The sequence below is a fragment of the Monodon monoceros genome, unplaced genomic scaffold (assembly GCF_005190385.1).
Source record: "Monodon monoceros isolate NGI ecotype Baffin Bay Population unplaced genomic scaffold, NGI_Narwhal_1 Super_Scaffold_10, whole genome shotgun sequence".
Classification (NCBI taxonomy): domain Eukaryota; kingdom Metazoa; phylum Chordata; class Mammalia; order Artiodactyla; family Monodontidae; genus Monodon; species Monodon monoceros.
The window spans coordinates 15819740-15826800 of record NW_021703766.1 but is presented as its reverse complement, the minus strand read 5'-3'; the positions used below and the strand labels follow the sequence as shown (position 1 = coordinate 15826800).

Below are 7061 nucleotides of genomic sequence, written 5' to 3'. Positions count from 1 at the left end.
GAGAGGCTGTAAGCCTCCCCTCCAAAGGTGGCTGGGATCCCTGGGGCAGCCCAGAGGGAGAACCAGCCCCAGGCCCCAGAGAATTGGGGTTTCTCCTCCATCAGCAAGAGAAATGTGTATCTCAAGGGTTCTCGCTGAAAGAACTATGGGTTGGAGGGAGCCAGAGAAAGGTCTGACTTATGGCCACTGTAAAAGAAAAGACGAGAAACTGAAAAGAAAAAAAGAAAAGAAAAGAAACAAGTAGGGTGGAGGAGTGTAGGGAAGGGTTGGGGGTCTCTTCTGCCACAGTTTCTCTTTCAGAGATCTGAAATCGGCAAGTGTTAAGTCAAAGCTTTCTCCAAATGACTTGATGAGGGTTTTTGGTTGGGTTGCTGCACTCCCGGGACTCATTGGGATGGCAGGATAAAAATTAATTAGAGGCTGTTTGGAGGGGGCTTTGCAAGACAGCCTGAGGCTACGCTTCAGCCTGGTCGTTAGAAGCAATATCATCACCACCTCCTCGCCCAGAGAACAGACCTGCGCTGGGGCGGCCGGGGGGAGCCACGGAACGTTCAACACAGACATCAGAGCCAAGACTTCCTCCCAGAGAGATTACTTACCACAAGCCAGTGGATCTACCTGCTGACAACCTCAGAAATGTGTCTCGTTTCATTTTCAGATTTTTAAGAGGGGTTACATCTGAAGCTTACAGAATCCTGATGAAACGCCTGGTGGAAGAAGAGGTACTTGCCTCTTCCATGCCTCTGAATGTGACCTCTAGGCTGGGTAGAGCCACCAGACAGGCACAAGGCAGGCAAGATCCTTTCCAGGATTTGCTTCCTTCCTGTAGGGAGTGGCACACCAAAGAGGAGGACTCTAGGAGTTGGCACGTTTCTGCATGACCAAGGCTGACCCATGATTATTTCAAATTCAGATAGTTTACAAGAAAAGTAATGCAAGCCCTCTTCACTCCTCTGTTCTTTCTCTTTCTCCCTTCCCTTCCTCTGCCCTGTGGTCCTCATGCCTCCTCTCTTCTCTCACCCATACGTAATCCTCCTCTACCTGAAGTACTGGTTCAGTGAGTGACCTTGAGGTTGGAATAATTGGGAACTGGCTCCTTAATTCTGGATGAAATAGTTCAAAGCATGAGATTAGTCCCAGCATTTTGTCAGTCACAGGTAGCTTTTCCAGCTGTATATTTCACCCTGAAATGGAAAATGCAAAGGGAGTGAATGCCTGGGTTTCCTTCTTAAGAGCACTTTTAGCCATCATGAAAGGTCCTGTGCACTTCATATATATTTATCTCCATATCACTGTAAAAATGTTAGTTAGTTAGTCCTTATAACGTTACCTGTGATGCAAGCAATAATTAAGATCCCTGTCTTATGGATGGAAAAGCTGAGATTGTTCCTATTTCCCGTGTCCAGAAAAAGGCAATCTGTGTGTGAGCTCAAAGAAAATTTGGAACCTCCGAGGGCCCTCCCCTCTCCCTAGACTTAGCTGTGTCTGTTTTATTGCCTATAATTGCTTCCTTGCGTCATGGTGAGGATGGGGGTAGGGTAAACCAATGGGAACAATTACCAAAAGAAAAATAGCAAGTTTCCCTCCAAACCGGCCACTTCCAAAATGAATTCACCAGCTGCGTCGTAATATGAAGTCACACTACCGCACATTTCAGCAGCTTCCCGCTTTGAAAGATATCGATACATTCTTTAAGGTGAGACTTGTTCCCTTGACCTTAGACAAGGAGTGATCATGGCACTCACCACGTCTTCAGAAGACACAAGAAGACTTCTTCCAAGGAAGGCTGACCGTCAAACCTGAACACTCGGCTTATTTCAGAGGGGTGTGAGGCAGTGGTGAGCCAAGCTAACACCGCTTCCGTGCTCTGATCTGCTTACACATAACCAGAGAGACAAGACGTAGTCCCCAGTGCACAGAGATGATAGCGGCTGGTTAATGAGCTCAGGGGGGAGCCTAGGACCACCCCTTGCCCACTTGCTCTCTGCCAAAGGGAGGTGAAAGGAGCTACTTGAGGGCTGCTCTCAGAATCCAGGTCCAAACTAAAGTCAAGGTCAAGGGGTATGGCTACATAAAGCCAAATCCTCTCCACTAAGTGCTTTCAAAACTAACCAGCCCGAAAATCAACCTACTGCTTTATAAGCAGCCAGCATATTTAGAACTGTGGAAATTAAAGATGGAAAAGACCTATTAAGCCTTCTAGATCATTCCCTAGGGCCCAGTGCAGGCTCATTCCCTGTAGTACATTTGTTAGCGCTGTGTCAGGCCTAATTTCAAGTGTCTCAAGCAATGAACATAAAGGAGACAGAGACAGTGGTGTCTGCCCATGGCCGTGAACAATGATTATGTGATTAGAGTTCTCCGTGCTGCTCGCTGGCCTTTGGCATGCCTGGAAAGGGTTTGGATTCCCCAGGGCTCGGCCCAGAAGACACCAGCAGCTTCTAGAAAGTGGAGACATTTAGAGAACTCCTCACTTCTTTCTGTGTGAGCAGAGTAACACCCTGCCTTTCGGAAGTATCAAGGCACCAGGCTCTCTGTAAATAAATTGCCGTAAGGTGAGAAGAGGGAATCCAGGTGTACCAGGACTCATTTTAAAATGAAATAAACCCTACCCCCAAGGAATCCAAGCTTCTCTCTCACAAATTTTATTCTGGGTCGGTCATGGGTTCACTGAACCGCATTTCTAACCAGTGGTGAAATGGAGGAAACATTTTCAGAGATGCCAGGACTTTATTCTAGAACCTTCAGGACCCAGTGATAGGAAAATAAGAACAGATGGCTCACAGTAGCACAGTCAAGTTTTTTCTGAGAAATCATTTCTCTTTTTATCTCTGTTCCCAGCTAGGGAGGAAGCAGGTCACATTCACAATTTCAGGTGGAAGAAGACTCTTTAAATGAGGGTAAACAGAAGCCAAAGCTAATAGAATCCAGAGAACAAAGGGATCAGAATCGAATGCAAGCCGTGTTCTTTCTACTTCTCCGTTTTGAGACGATGGAGAAAGTCCCTTTAGATATTCGCATCAAAAATTCCAAATGCGTGCACTGTAAAGCCCAACTCTGTTACAGGACACGAGCAAAGGGAGTCATTCACGGGTCCAGTGCAAAAACGGTGTGACAGGGACTTCCCTGGTGACGCAGTGGTTAAGAATCCGCCTGCCACTGCAGGGGACACAGGCTCGAGCCCTGGTCCAGGAAGATCCCACATGCCACGGAGCAACTAAGCCCGTGCGCCACAACTACTGAAGCCTGCACACCTAGAGCCCGTGCTCCACAACAAGAGAAGCCACCGCAATGGGAAGCCCATGTACCACAATGAAGAGCCCCCGCTCGCCGCAACTAGAGAAAGCCCGCGTGCAGCAACGAAGTCCCAACACAGTCAAAAATAAATAAATGAAATAAATAAAAATTAAAAAAAAAAAAAAACAACAATGTGATAGCTCATCGACCCCAAAGATCTTGAAAACGGGACCACATTACATTTCCTGGAATAAGAGTTTCCTCCAAAGAGACTCTCTAACCCCATACCTGTTCTCAAGGATGAGGCCCATTTTCTTTCCCGGATACTTGAAGCAAAACTGAACTTTTCAAAGCCTGAAGTTTGACGCTCGGCCCAGCAGCAAATTCACTTGCCAACCGCCCCCCCCCCCACTTCCTCCCTGTAGCCCTGTTCTCTTCCACTTTAAAGCATTATCTCATCTCAGCATTGCCGCTTTTTTTAAGTTCAATGTCAATAGCTAGTTAGGAGAGGGCAGGAGGGTCAGGGTTTAGGACTCCAAACCGTCCTTGACGTTTCTCTGTAGATGGATCTGCTGTTTGCATCAGCCCCATAAAAAAATAAAAAAAATAAAAATCCCTCTTTACTATCTGAGAAAAGATCAGAACAGGAAAATGTCAGTTTGAGAGCTGACAGAATTCTGATAAGAATGAACTGGAAATGAGAGAAAGAAAGGAAGAAATGCTGTCACTCAGAGTTTTTAATTTAATGTTTTTAGACAAATATGTTTCCCACTGAGTGTGTATGTTTTTTTCACACACGAGTCTTCCGTCCCTCCACCTCTTTTCCAAACGCTCTTCTTGAGAGAAAGGCTGTCTATTTTGACTTGATTTGATTTGATTTTTACGGTCTTTCCACAACCTTTCAAAGATCTGGAAGGGTCAACCCTCCTGGCCTGAGAGCTGTGAGCACATTCACTCCACAGCATTTCCTCTAAGCCCTGGAATCGTTTCCACTTTCAGAAGTATCTATACATATTTTTAGAGTTAGGGAGATAATTTAAATTCTCAGGCTTAATTGAACCGACAGAATGGAGAATGGAGCGCTCCAGATGGAAACACTTTCAGAGTGTGACGACCTCTGAGTTCAAATTTAATACCTACATAATAAAGGCTTGAAGATAATATAATGGGCATTGTTTCTGTTGCCTTATTTTTTTTGTTCACTTGTGTAGCAACTTTCCTATTAGAGGAAATGGCTAATGTTTTTAAATACAGGCTACACGAAACATCAAGAAATGACCCCCATTAAAAGATATATTTTTCATGAAGAAAAGGCCAAGTCTTTGATGAATAAAATACTCAGTAAGAGTTAAGTGTTCTTCTGAATGGAAAAAAAAAAAAAAAAACTTTCTCTGGAAACTAGGCAGTTGCCCAGTTCACCAACAAAGCATTTATTGAGCACCTATTCTTTGCCTGGCACTCTACCAGACATTTTATATCATCTCACTTAGATATTATTATCCACATTTTTCAGCTGAGAAGAGTGAGGTGAAGAGAGGTGGGTTTGCCCAAGATGGCAGAGAAGTGGCGTGATAGACCCAGGGTGCACACCTGGTGGGGCTGCTAAGCGTCCTCTGTGTACAGGCCGTGTCCAGCATGTAGTGACTTTTGTCCTGCGTCTTTATGCAGGGTGCCTTAAATGTCCTGTATTCAGCTACCTTTAATAAGTTACAAAAGCTTGTTACAGCTACTTTTCAAATTTAACTAAGGGTTCTGTATTTTTATTTGCTAAATCTGGCACCCCTGATATCTGTATCTCAAAATCCCAAATCTAGAGGTTTGCACCTTCTTCTACACGAATGAAACAAGTTTTTCTGGACACTTGATGCAATGAGCAATGTACACACTAGGCCTGATCTATAGTAGTTAGGAGTGTGCGCTCTGCAGTTGTTGAGACTTGGGTCTCATCCTTGCTCCACCACTTGCAAGCTGTGTGACCTTGGACCTCCCTGAGCTTCAGGCTGCCTAGCCGTAAAATGAGGACAAGAGTAGTACCTACTTCATAGGGTTGTATGGAAATTTAAGAAGAGAATGCATGTAATAAAATAACCCGGTTTCTGGCACACAGTAAGTGTTCAAGAAACATTAGCTATTACCTGTATCTTCAAAATTATTCTACTATGGCTCTTCTAAAGCACAGCTCTGCTCAAGCATCCCTTTGCCTTAAAACATCAATTCTCGTGCTCGCTTCGGCAGCACGTATACTAAAATTGGAACGATACAGAGAAGCTTAGCATGGCCCCTGCTACTTGAAGCAAGGATGACACGCAAATTCGTGAAGCGTTCCATATTTTTGCAGCCGCGTAGCACAGGGAGATCAGCTCAGTGCTTTGTGACCACCTAGAGGGGTGGGATGGGGAGGGTGGGAGGGAGACACAAGAGGGAGAAGATATGGGGATATATGTATACGTATAGCTGATTCACTTTGTTGTACAGCAGAAACTAACACACCATTGTAAAGCAAAAGACGTTTAAAAAAAAATCAATTCTCTACAAGAAACAGTGCAGATCCCTTATCTTTGTATGTAATGTCTGACCCCACCAAACTACTCCCTGCTACCACACATACGAGACAGTCAGTCAATGACTGTCAGCATAACCTGCTGAATACAACTCTGAATGTGACTTAAGGAAACAATTATGTTTTCAGATTTAAGTGTGAATTCTTTTTCTGCCAAATAGGATTAACTGATATCGCGTCCTTGGGCTTCTTTGTCCTTATAGGTGGATTTCACTTTTTAATTAAAGATGCCATATAACTTAGGATGTTCTGGGATCCTCTGCACGAGAACACCACACTGGAGTAGGCAAAATGCTAGAGAAAGTGTCAGTGGGAAGATTTTTGTGGGGAAAAGAGTTAAGGTTTTGTCTGTCCACCACCCTCGAGGCTCACACCCCTTCCTCTGACCAAGCTCACCTCCTGGCTTCAAAGCAGTCAGGCCGTAAACACTAAGGAGGGATTTTACTGGCCCATCCTCAACTTGCTATTTTATTGTCTGGCATTTCCGCTACCTTCTCTGGGAGTTAACAAAAATATCTTCCATAAAACGGTGTTTGGTTTTGCAGGCTTGGATTCACGTTGTCCGCGGGGGCTTCCTCTGTAGCTACATTGTCTTCTCTAGCCCTTGCCATGCTGTCTCCTGGTCACCCTGTGTTCTTGGGAGGCATCAACCACTGTCTGGACGCTTCTGTCCCTGACCTGGGAGACATTGAGAAACACCAGGCCCTGACGGCACCCCCATGCACGGGGCAAACCCTAGAACCCCAGGACGGGGACCAGGCGGGAGGTTAAGTCAGAAGGAAGGGTGGGAAACAACCCCAAAGAGCCAGCAATCCCCCTGTGAGAGAAAAGAAGTGGTAGGCCCAAGGCTTGCCTTAGTAACAACCAAGGATACAAAGCAGGCCTCTTTATAGACACATGACCTGCATCCCTGAGGCCCTGCTCTTTACGGATTCATGCACTGGCATAAGTTCTAAATTGCTGCCAGTCTCACAACTGTTTTGAATTTAAAGGCCTCCAGGCCATGATATTCCAGGGCAAAGAGAGATTTTTCTTCAAGCCGAGCAGAAGAACGAGATCAGAGCGCCCCCATGGCTTGCGACAGCCGGGCTTCACCTCCTCAGCTTGGGAAATCGTTATTAATTTCTCCCCATCTCCAAAACGTACTTCCATTTGGAGATAAGCGAACACACTGGAAACCATTCAGAGGAGGCTCCAAGGGGCAGAGCAGTCAAGCGCAGCGGCTATAAACATAACTTCCTTTTCAAAGAAAATAAAAGGACGT

The 7061-nt window shown here is 45.4% G+C and overlaps 1 pseudogene; it reads left to right on the top strand.

The window, feature by feature from the left end:
• Positions 1–5456: 5456 nt before the first annotated feature.
• LOC114890103 lies at positions 5457–5571 on the top strand (annotated as a pseudogene).
• Positions 5572–7061: the final 1490 nt, after the last annotated feature.